This window comes from Anas acuta, chromosome 17 (assembly GCF_963932015.1).
Source record: "Anas acuta chromosome 17, bAnaAcu1.1, whole genome shotgun sequence".
NCBI classification, from domain to species: domain Eukaryota; kingdom Metazoa; phylum Chordata; class Aves; order Anseriformes; family Anatidae; genus Anas; species Anas acuta.
In genome coordinates, this window is record NC_088995.1 from 122,204 (window position 1) to 134,794 (window position 12,591).

Here is a 12,591-nt window from a genome sequence, read left to right on the forward strand (position 1 = left end):
CCCCAGGAAGTGGTCACAGCACTGAGCCTGCCAGAGTTCAAGAAGCATTTGGACAACATGGTATGATTTTTTGTGTAGTCCTTTGGGGACACAGGAGTAGGACTTGAAAATGCTTGTGGGTCCTTTCTAACTTGGATATTTTATGATTCTAGCATTCCTTCTGTCAGCTTTTGAGGTTTTTCCCCCTTGGTTTCTCTATGAACTAAAAATTACTGAACTTGAGGCATATCTTCTGTTTAACCCAGCCTATCAGACCCAATATTCCATGTCAGAACTATCCACGTCATGGAGTTAGTGGTCATTAATCTGCCAGAAGAATGGCATTATGCAAACTGCATAAGGTCAAATCTTTTGTAGTTAATTCCTTCATCAGTTATCTTTGGTCCTCTGAAAAAGGCAGTCAGTCTCTCACATAGCGTACTGGTAACATGTAATCAACACTCACTAGCAATCAATTTGTATATGCTGTGACTTTAAGGAATGTGATTTTTGATGAAAAGGTCCAGTGTCTTGATTTATTCCTCTGGAAAGCCACGTCAAGGGTTTTAACACTATTAATTGCAAGGGAATACAACTAAAGTGAGGAGGTTTTCATCTTCCATCTTGAAGAACTCTATTAAAAACTGAGTAGGGGGTATGAACTGCATGCCACATTCTATGGATTGTAGCTATAAGTGTGCTGAAAAAGGCTCACATAGACACAACTTTAGATTTTCAATATGACGGAAATGGCATCACTTGAAACTGGGCAATAAAATTCAAAACAGTTTTCTGATACAACTGTGAAATCTGCATGGGTCAAAGCTTTTTGCTCTAAGCCAAGTGTAATCTCCTGTCAAGAAAAACACTATACTGGCTGCTAAAAATCAACTGAAGTGGATATCACTATGTAGACGATTTTAGAAATACATCTGGAACACTAACTGCTAAAGTAAGCGTGGATATGTGTTCCTTATCTACCTTTGCCTATCTATAACATACTCAGTTAGTAGAAGCTATTTTTGGGGAAAAGAAAATGTTATTTCATTAGCAGAATAAAACTTGTTTCTAGCCTAGACTCACAATTTTACTTGCAAAAGCATGGAACATCAGCAACAGGCAAAGATATTCCAGTGTAACAGTCTGCTGCACTCTGCTCATCATTGAGACTCTTGCACAAGCCCCACAGCATTACGTCAAATATGCTTTTTCATCACAGCAAACTCACAAACCTCTTTTTCATCTCAGAATTACAGAACACTGACTAACAATTTCTGAACAGCACAGGCATCTCTTGTATCTCCCCTACACTGCTATCAGGTTCAGACAATCACTAAAAATACCTTGCCCCTTGAGCCATCACTGTAGCTAGAAAGTCAGGCGACTGGCCAGTTCTGCAGGGCACAGGAGGAAGGAGAAAAAGAGGAAAATCTACCTTTCTACCAGCAAAAGTTACAAATTAACCAACCAATGCCTCAGCCCTGTTAATGTACAATTCCAAACTAATTCCAGAAACACTGAGTTAAGCAAAGCATAAGCAGGATGTCATTTCAAACCTTTTTTGAGATAAAGAAAAAGGAGCTTTCATATTCCTGCCTCAAAGCAAAAGCACACAGTATCACAACAAGAATGTGAAATCCCAAAGCATCACACTAACATAAAACCTCTTCCTGACTGGAATCCTCAACTCAGCTCCTCTGCCACTCAGATATATTATGTCCTATAGATACAGCATTGTATGGCACTATGACAATTGCTTTAGCAATGAAACAGCATAGAAATAGAAAGTGGTATTTTTAAATTTAAAAGTATAATCACCATTAAAAAAAATAATACACCGTACTTCTGATTTAAGAAAAAAATCACCTTGTGGTATGTACTCACACCAACAATATATACCAATGTGATCCATACCACTTAGTACTGAGAGGCTCTCAGATAGTGAAAGCAGGAGGAAAAAATGCAAGTATCTCTTCTTGGAAGGAAGAAACATCATGAAAGTCCATAGTCTTGACCAAGTAAAAAGAATATGAAAAAGACATTCAATTAATCCTGAACACAGCCAAGCCTGATGGTTCCATATTTTTTTTGGTGATACATTTCAGTCAAACGACCCCATTCCCAAAAGTCTGCTTTCTGCTATCACAGACCATTCTGTGGGCCAACAGTCTTGTTGCTACAATAGGTCACAGTCACAGAGCACTGGAAAAGACCATAGGAGGTGACTATGGTCTTGAACTATGTAACAGCACATTCAGACATTCAGCAAGAAATGGGCACTCATGACAATTGCTGGTAGAAATCCTGCTACGTTTTATGAACAAGGGCTCTTCAAGCTTTTTCAGGGCATGAGAATTCCTACACACAGGAAGGACATGAGAATTCCTACACACAGTTGCCTCCAAAATGTAATAGTCACAAGCTGAGTGTATTTTCAAAATTGTGTAGCCAACACAAATAATACTGCAGCCAATCCAGATAATTCTTAACTTTATCTTTGCATTGAAGCTGTACAGCAAGTAGATGAACTAGAAAGAGCAAACTAGAAGATAATTCAGTAGAGTGTACACAACAGCACGGAGGAGTTGTAAAGTTAGGACAACTGATTAACCTAGACCACTACAAGAAACCATCCTTATAGTACCCAAACTGCAAGTATAGTTATAATGTTAGAAGTTATTTCTATCACAAATAAACAAGGCAAACAAAGAAAAAAAATCTCTCCTTGGTGGTTTAAAAAGAATAGGAAAGGATAGGAGAGGGAAAGGGAGAGGGACAGGGACAGGGACAGGGACAGGGACAGGGAGAGGAGAAGTCAGTTGGAAGGGATCTGCAAAGGTCATCTAGTCCAACTGTCTCACCTCTTCAAGGCTAACCAAAAGTTAAAGCATATTAATGAGGGCATTATCCAAATACCTCTTGAACACTGACAGGCTTGGGGCATCTACCATCTCTCTAGGAAGCATGTTTCAGTGTTGGACCACCCTCACAATGAAGAAATTTTGCCTTATATCTAGTTTGAAGTCCTAGCACAGCTTTATGCCATTCCCATGTGTTACCTCAGCTGTTTCCCAAACCTGCCTTAATATGCCTTGCATGTACACAGATTTCTAATTCACTTAAAGGTAACATCCTGGGGCTGTTATGGTCCTTCAAAAATGCAGCACAGAATACAAGATCAGAGTCTTTGCACACCTAGTGTGCTTACATGCAGATGTAAGCAGTCAGAACTCAAGCATAAAACAAATGCGTCTCCTGATCTAGTCACATTAAAGAGAAACGGAGTCCCCAGACATAAGCTAATGTCAAAAGAACTATGCCGTAAATCCCTTGCTACCTTACAGGTAAACTCAGTTTTTCATTTTGACATCCACATTTTTCTGATAGCAACAGGGGGACAAGTGGCTGGAGAGCAGCTCTGCAGGAAAGGATCTGGGGTGCCGGTCAACAACAAGCTCGACATGAATCATCAGTGTGCCCTGGCAGCCAAGAGGGCAAACTGCACTTTGGGGTGCATTAAACACAGCATAGCCAGCCAATTCTGGTGATTCTCCCACTATGTTTAGCCTTGGTGCAACCTCAGCTTGAATATTGTGTACAGTTCAGGTCTCCACAATATAAACAAGATGTTAAGGTCCTTGAAAGCATCCAGAGGAGGGCATCAAAGCTGGTAAAAGGGCTGGAGGGCATGCTCTATGAGGAGAGGCCGAAGATGCCTGGTTGTCTAGTCTGGAGAAAAGAAGGCTGAGAGATCACCTCATTATGCTACAAATTCCTGAGCAGGGGAATGGAGAGGGAGGTGTCAGTCTTTGCTTCCTGGTGACCGATGACAGGACATGAGGGAATAGCACAGAGCTGTGCCACAGGAGGCTGAGACTGGACATTAAATTATTTACCGTGAGGGTGCTGGTCCAACACTGGAACAGGCTTCCTGGTGAGGTGGTTGATGCCCCATGCCTGTCAGTGTTCAAGAAGCATTTAGACAATGCCCTCAATAATGTTTTCATTGTTGGTTAGCCTTGAAGTGGTCAGGAAGTTGGACCAGATCATCTCTGAAGGTCCCTTCCAAATGAGCTATTCTATTCTATTAACTGCTGCCTGGGAAACATGACAGATTCTTTTATCTCATTTGCCTCTACAGCTGCGGGACTACCTTCCTGTATTGTATTTACTATCTTAATCATCTCTTTGTTCTCTCTTCCTATCCACAGATACAGAAGCATATGTTCTAACCACATACCACCTTAAAATTATAAATTGGTATATATATGCTACAGGAGGGAAAACAGACAATTACTTTTTGTATTTATATAGGGAGATGGCGAAGTTTTTTAAATTCTTACGATCTTCAGGAATTCCACCCAATTGCAGTCAATTCAATGGGGAAGTACAATATGCCTAAGAAACAAGCTTTACCTTATTGTGGAATGTTCTTTTCAACAAAATGACAATTTTGAGCAATGGTTCCCAACCCACAGCTTTAAGCAAACATTTAAATATTTTAGGAAAGAGATGAAACTTCAGATTCAGCTTGTGTGAAATCATACATAAAAGAGGTCTGAGGCATTTGCAGTTATCTATAAAGGTATGCCAACACAACTACATCAACCACAAATTATTTGAAAAGCTGAGCATATTGAGCCAGAACCTCCTGTGCTTCAATTTTTGCCCATTGCCTCTTGTCCCATCACTGGGCACAACTGAAAAGAGCCTAGCTCCATCCTCTTGACACCCACTCCTCAGATATTTATACGCGTTAATGAGGTCTCCCCTCAATCTTCTCTTTTCCAGGCTGAACTAGCCCAATTCTTTCAGCCTGTCCTCATACAACAGGTGCTGCAGTCCTCAAATCTTCAGAATAGATCAGATTAGATCAGATCAGCAAGTTCGGAGCTCTCCTCTGAACTTGCTCCAGTAGTTCTATGTCCCTCTTGTACAGGGGAGCCCACAACTGGACACAATATTCCAGGTGTGCCCTCACCAGGACTGAGTAGATGGGCAGGATCACCTCCCTTGACTTGCTGGCAATACTCTTCCAAATGCACTCAGGATACCGTTGGCCTTCTTGGCCACAAGGGCACAGTGCTGCCTCCTGGTCAGCATGCTGTCCACCAGGACTCCCAGGTCCCTCTCTGCAGAGCTGCACTCCAGCAGGTCACCACCCAGCCTGTACTGGTGCTTGGGGTTATTCCTCCCTAGGTGCAGGACCCTGCACTTGCCCTTGTTAAAGGCAAAACAAGATACAAATATGACCAAAGCCCACCACATTTGTTGAAATGAAAGCAAGCATAAGCATGAAAAACTGTGAGTGATTAAGGCCAATTTCACCTATATACCTATCTTCAAATGTAAGAATATGATGGGAATGAAAACTCAATGTCTTCTGCTTAGTGTCATCTGTTTTGCTTGGCCTTACCCTCAAGTACACTAACAGAAAAAACAGTGCTCTCTGCAGGGTCGTTATGTAGCTGCACATAGTCTGTACAAGTATGGTCAGACAGACCTCACGTAAGTCAAGGTGAGTTGTCAAGCAGCAAAAGTATTTTCACTTCTACATGTATTAGAGTCAAAATGCTTTAACACATTCCCCTGGAGCTTCTGTATGCTACTGTATATGTATGTAGCCCCTAGTCTTGGAATTCAGTCTTTGAAAGAACAAAGGCTTGTAAAACTCCCTTTGTATCCAGTAGAATAATACTGGTGCTTCAAGTGAGTTCTTCAAACTTGTACTTTATTTTTTAGTAAAAAAAAAAAAAAAAAAAAAAAAAAAACAACTTTAGAACATAGAACTTAGTAAAAAGATGCATGGCCCACCTTAGTACTCATTTATATCTGGCAACTTTCTGTCAGTTGGCTAATAAAGATGACATGGAGTCTTACAGATGGCAGTCCCTGGTTTAGGATTAGGTTAGTTTCAAGGTCCCAAACCACGGTGGTCCTTCGTTGTTAGTTTGTAACTTCTTTCAAGAAAAAAAAAAAAAAAAGGAATAAAAAAGGTAGAGGATTCTTATTACAAAGGGAAACTGGAAACTTCTCTCCACACAAGCAGCGACATGGCTGTATTGCAGAGGCCTCAGGGTAAGGATTAAAGAAAAACAAAATAGAAACCCTTCCATCTCTAATTAGGGTCTTCATTTGCCAAAGAGCCATTCCACAGCAGGAGGAATTACATTCAGCCCGTTGCTTGGATAACGTCTCCCAGCAGGTTGGCTCCTCTGAGCAAGCTACTTTGAGCCAAAAATTTCTGGTTACTTGGAGGCAAGCAGCCTGCATATTGTTTTAACTGGCTTGGCTTTTGCAGACAGTTTTGCTGAAAAACAATCTCCTATTCAGAATGCAGAGATAAAAGCTTTACTTGGTTTGAATTTGTCCCCAGTTTCTTTCTCCCTTTCTTTTTTTAAACATGGGAATTATAGGTTCTGGAGTTTGCATTATTTCTCTCGTAGACATCACTGTTTTTCCCCCTCTAGCCACTTGATTTTTTGCCAGTGAAGGCTGCTGTCTGGAGTCCAGCCATTCATCAGCCCCTACCTCATCATTAACACTGTGGTGCTGGCGGTCACAGCCCACTGCTGGCGACAGGAAATCCTAACTTGCAAGAGGTTAACCACAGCCCATAAACAGCCAGGCTGGCTCATTAGTCCCTTACAGTCAGCTGAAGGGTCCAGACCCTCTGGGAGTTTCAACACTGTTCATGGACTCAAGAGTCTATGCATTCTGTACCCTTAGCAAAATAGCTTGATTTCCTCCTTCCTGAAAAGCTTGCTACTTGGATCCTCTTGGCTAGCTAAGGTCCATCTTTTTTTTTTTTTTTTTTTTTTCCTATCCAAAGCTAACCAAGTCACTTGAGTATTTTGAAAAATTAAATGTCTGTGTTATATTCTCTGGGCGTACCAATTGAACAAAACAGAGACAGGTCCACAACTGAGACACTAAGGCATAGGTTTAGCCAGAGTTGCATATCCATAGCGAGTGCAGCTAAGGCAAGAGCGATACAAAGGGCTACAAAGATGGTGAACGGCCTAGAGGGGAAGACGTACAAGGAACGGCTGAGGGCACTGGGCCTGTTCAGCCTGGAGAAGAGGAGGCTGAGAGGAGACCTCATCGCAGTCTACAGCTTCCGCACAAGGGGGAACAGAGGGACAGGAGCCAATGACCAGCAGTTGACTCTCTGGTGACCAGTGATACGACATGAGGGAATGGAGTCAAGCTGCAACAGGGGAGGTTCAGGTTGCATATCAGGAAAAGTTTCTTCACCAAGAGGGTTGTTGCTCACTGAAACAGGCTCCCAAGGGATGTAGTCATGGCACCAAGCCTGTTGGAGTTTAAGAAGCGTTTGGACTGTACTCTTAGTCATATGGTCCGAATTTCTGGGTAGACCTGTGTGGAGCCAGGAGTTGGACTCAATGATCCTTGTGGGTCCCTTCCAACTCGGGATATTCTATGATTCTATGAAATGTTGATAATATATGCCTAATCTGTCTAGAGAATTCATACCGCAAATATGTCCAGCTCTAATCTTCAAGAAATAACCTGCTAGAATTGCAAATGGTTTTGTCAGTGAAACGTCTCCCTACGTTTGGTCAAACGTCTCCCTACATTGACCAAAAAGCCCAGTTCATACTCAAAATATTTGCTACTTGACCCATTTGGAGTTGATGCATTGAACTTAGTACAAACATTAAATTGTCATGTTATCCAAACAGGAACCTCTATACAATAGCCACCTGGCAATCATGAAGACATGTATAAAGCAGAGAAAGTTTCTGGCAAATTATTTCAGAGGAGTAGGACGTGATGCACTTTTTTTTTTTTTACACCACCCTTTTCTCCTTCCTCCCCTTCAATCTTGTGAAAATCATTGCAAAACATTCCCACTTTAAGTATGCAATTTCTCTAGGATCCATTATTTTCTACCACTGCTGATTTTATCTGCACATCTATTACTCTGTATATCAGAATCCCTCTGATGCAGCTCTGGTTACATTCCCTAGTTCTCCAATTTCTTTCAAAGCCTTCTGTCTTAGTGCACTGAAATTAGGCACGTCACTCATCTGTGAAGTCCTAAATATTTCCAGTCCCTGCCTCCATATCTGCTCCCTATTTTCTTCCCTTTCTGATCTTTTTATCTGATTCTGCTGGCCAGCCTTCTTTTGTGCTTGTCTCTACTCCAACAGGGCCACACTTACTCGTCCATTCAGTTTTACACTTCAAACTTTATTTCTGTAGCTCTTCTAACATGTATGCAACGGTGCATTTTTCCTGCTATTCCATTGGTAGTTTCTGCATGGAAATTAGTGCAGAAGGTCTCTCACAATGTTTGAGAGGTTCACAAAGTATGTAGAATCCACAGACTAAAAGAGACTTAAAATATTTACATGTTATTATTATTTCTTTGTTGGGTATATCTTTAAAAAATTACCTTAATCTTTACTCAGACTGAACTTCTGTTAATTTCCCTGGGATCACTGACTGAGCAAAGACTCCAGTAACACGTGTTGTGCAACAACAGCTGCTTCTTTAGCTTAAGAGAAAAGCAGCTGTGTTCCACAGTTGGTTGGAAAGGAGTGAAGTTGGGGTTGGGGACTGCTGAGGACTCAATTCTAAAAGCAGAGATATATTTAAAGTAATCAATCCAACAATAGCAAATCTAAGGAGTGCCCAGAAGGGGAAACATCAGAGACTGCCTTTCTTCATCAATAGCTGTTGCTTTTCATAACAATGCACACTGAACACAAAAAGGAAGTTAGTAAAACAACATAGTAACAGATTGCTTGCACTAGTTGCTGATGGAAACACCCACCGCCCCAGTATTAAAAAGCGACAGATCTACTTCTTTGTAACTTCATGACCTGATCCAGCCCGTCTTTGCCCATTCCTTTGAGTGCTCCCCTCTTTGGATTTGATCCATCAATTCTTTTCTTTCACATCTTTCACTGTATTATCTATACACAAAAGAAACCTTTCCTCTGTCTCCAAAATTTAATTGGCTTGCTTGTCAGTTCTCCTACCTTTTCTCAACCTTTCCCTTCTTTCTCAAAAGCACTACAGAAATTAAGGTGAAAATTAATCATGCAGTGAGAGGGACAAAGAGAAGGAACACAGAAAGATACATATGAACACAAGATTTCAGCTATAATGATGAGACTGCTGCCTCATGCTGTATCCCTGTGCTTGCCTCCAAACATTTTTCCACGTTCTCTGCTGCCAAACACTCACACATGCAACCCTTCTTCCTTTTTCTTTCCCATTCAAATTCCTTTTTTAGTTTGTTAAAACAGCCTTGGTGTTTAGAATGTGGTCTGTTGGGACTGAAGAAAAAGCAAGGAGATGGGAAGCAGAAATGCACTAAGCTTTTGGCAAACATATTTTGCTTTATATGATTTTTTTCTTGTTCAAGAATACACATTTGTCCCTATCAGGAAGATTATGAGGACTATTTCTGTCTCTGTCATTATGAAAGTTCCAGTTCTTCTTGAATAACTGTATTTCCTCTCTTCTGATCTTGTCTATGCAATTTTCTTAAAATTCCAGAGATCATTATGTCTATATGCTGCTGAGATCTGGTTACACTGCTAGTGCTGGGGAAATGAGAAACAAGAATCTCAAAAGATAAATGACACCAAAAATATTTGCACAAATAGAAGTATAACTTCAAATGATTATTGAACATGTTTTATAGTTCTTTAAAATGTATGTTAACTTTTCAGGCGTCCTGGACATTATAAATGGCAATGAAGTAGGGAACAACAAGAAACAATCAGTTAGGCTTTGCAGAACTATGTTCTTCTTCAGTGCTTTAGAAAAATTATCATTCTCTCTCATAATTCTTGAGAACAAATACAGTAAAAAAATACATGCATAGCAGGAATTAAAATTATATGTACTATCTCCTTTCACAGTTAACTCTAATTTTAGCCACTGCTAAGACAACAGACCATGAAAAATGAAAAATTACAATGAAAAGTTAATGGAGAACATTTTGAAGCTCAGTGTCTTTAACACAAGCCAAGATCCTATTTTTCCCCTCAAAACACACACTCTTTTTGCATCCAAAAACACTGGAATTGATAAACAATGTAATTTGTCTTTTGATCAGAGTTTTGGCATGTGCAATGTATTTCTACCGACAAGTCCACAGCCAAAAGAGTCTAATATTATTCCAAAAGCTTCTGCTGTTTAATAACAATTCCTCCATAACACAGAGTATTTGGGAGTTCAAAATAACAAATATTAAGTTTCTACTGCTAACATCTTTTCTTTATCTGTAATTGATATGCATTTAGGTTAGCACTACCATTAGAAAATGCATTTCCTCTAGCCTTCTCCTTTTACTTGTTCCTACTTCCACTGACTCTACACTGCCAACACAAACCTTCATGTAGCCACACAATGAAACAAACAAACAAAAGCTTACAAGTCATCCATTCTATTAGCTACTTTTCACCAAGACCAATTAAATTTTACCTTCTGTTTTGAGACTGCTGCCTCCAAATGAATTTTAAGTGCTTTTTAGACAGTGTTTACAAAGAAGAAACAAACACAGGTTGATAAACAGAAAGCAGCAAATGTCCCCAAATTGTTGAATAGATACTACAAAGTAAATTACTTCAGTGGATGTAAGAAGTTTTCCTGAAGTGACAGTATCTTCTACCGCATGTGCACATCAAAGGGTAGCATGACATTACTGCAGTTGTCACTACTAGTTAGAAATACCCGAACAAGCTAAGTTTTGTAAACATTCATCGCTGGCTACGAATATGCCTCTCATCACTTTTAGATCTTAATCTACTACATAGCTCAGACTAAATAAGTTTATCATGAAAGAGTGTTTGCCTATGTTCAATATGCATTTCCACAATACTGAATCCATTTCGACAAGAAATTATCTGAACTTGATATAACTAACAAAGTTTGATATACATATCAAATTATTAATGATACACAGAAAAAAAAAGGTATGTTTATGTAGTCACTGCAATTCTAATCTGCATACATAATTGTATGCTTAATTAGGCTATGAATATCAAGATATAAAATTGATTTAATTTCACTTGCCTTTGTTAATTTCACTAACTCCAAATGAAAAGGACCAGAAATACTTTTTTTTTTTTTTTAAGTAAAGATGCCACCAATTCTTTACAAACGAGCAAGATATAATTCAAAGTTATTTTCAATCAACAGATAAATTCAGTCCTGGTAAGAAGGAATTTAAAATAGTTTAATCTTCTTGTAAAAAGAATTGAACCCCTTTTTTTTTGCAATAGGTTTGTAGGAAATCAGACAAACAGAGAAAGTAGTAACTTGCCACACAGAACTATATATGTGTTACTATATGTGTTTAGAGCACAACCTACATATCTGAGATCTGTATTTCCTTACCTGAAAATAGCCTCTCACTCAACTAGAATTCACTCAAATCATTGCTCACACACATTAGAATAACAAGGTGGTAATCAAATAGCATTTTTCAGACTTTATTTTCTATGACTAACCATTACTGCTGTGAAAGAGCCTTTTTTTCAGAAAGACACATCTTAAGAGGCATTTTGATAGGAGTAAGTTCAGAGGAAGTTCAGACTGGTTATCAGGAAAAGGTTCTTCACCAAGAGGGTGGTCAAGCGCTGGAACAGGCCCCCCAGGGAACTCATCATGGCACTGAGCCTGCTGGAGTTCAAGAAGCATTTGGACAATGTTCTCAAACACATGGCTTGATTTTTTGGGTGGTCCTTTGGGGACCCAAAAGTTGGACTCTACATGTACGATCATTGTGGGTCCCTTCCAACTTGGATATTCCATGATTCTGTAATTCCAAGTAAGGAGATGCACCAGCCAATTACTTGCTCATCCAGGTATGTTAATTTAATCAGCATATATTACCCTATAGCGCATTCATGATTCCCGTAAAAACATGACTTATAAGTGCATTGCAGTGTCTTCCCCTCTCTCACCCCCAACAAGCTTCCACCAAAAACCTCACTAAGTAACTTCACTGTTAGGACAGGAAACTAAACAGGCCTCCACTCAACAAGAAAAGCACCCATGCTCCCACAGTTAGTGCAGGTGTCTGAGCTCACAATGGGGTTTACAATATTCTTGGATAAAAGTATTGCACAAGTTAAATATAAGCCAGACAATTAGCTTAAGTTCATTCACAAAGTGAGAACAAAACTTCCCATAAGGCCTTCTTGTCTTGGTTCCTTGAGTTTTAGATCACTCTTTATTCACCTACTAACTAACTACCAACTAAACTGTCCTGTCATTTCACATTTGAATACCTTACAAGAATTTTTAAATTTAAACTAACTGTTACACAAAAGGTTAAGAATCATGATTAGACGGTTTAAGGCAGACTCAAGTTATGATGATTTCAGCCCCATCTTCAGTAATATAATCATAATGATGATGTGGCAAAACAAGCAATTCTTCTAGTTAGTATTTGTGTATGTGTTTTTGTAAACAAACTCTTAAAACAGAGATAAGAAGTGAATGGATACTGGAAGAATTGTTAGGAATTTCCTTATATTACAGATTTCTTTGATCTGAAGAAAACAGGAAGCTGTAGTAGCAGGAACATCCTCTCTTTGTTAGGTTCTACTCAGATGCACATCC

At 39.5% G+C, this 12,591-nt stretch overlaps 1 protein-coding gene across 2 annotated transcripts in view; it reads right to left on the reverse strand.

Moving 5' to 3' along the window:
• ZNRF3 (zinc and ring finger 3) overlaps positions 1 to 12,591 on the reverse strand; it is a 94,996-nt gene that overhangs the window by 24,513 nt on the left and 57,892 nt on the right. The window lies entirely within an intron of this gene.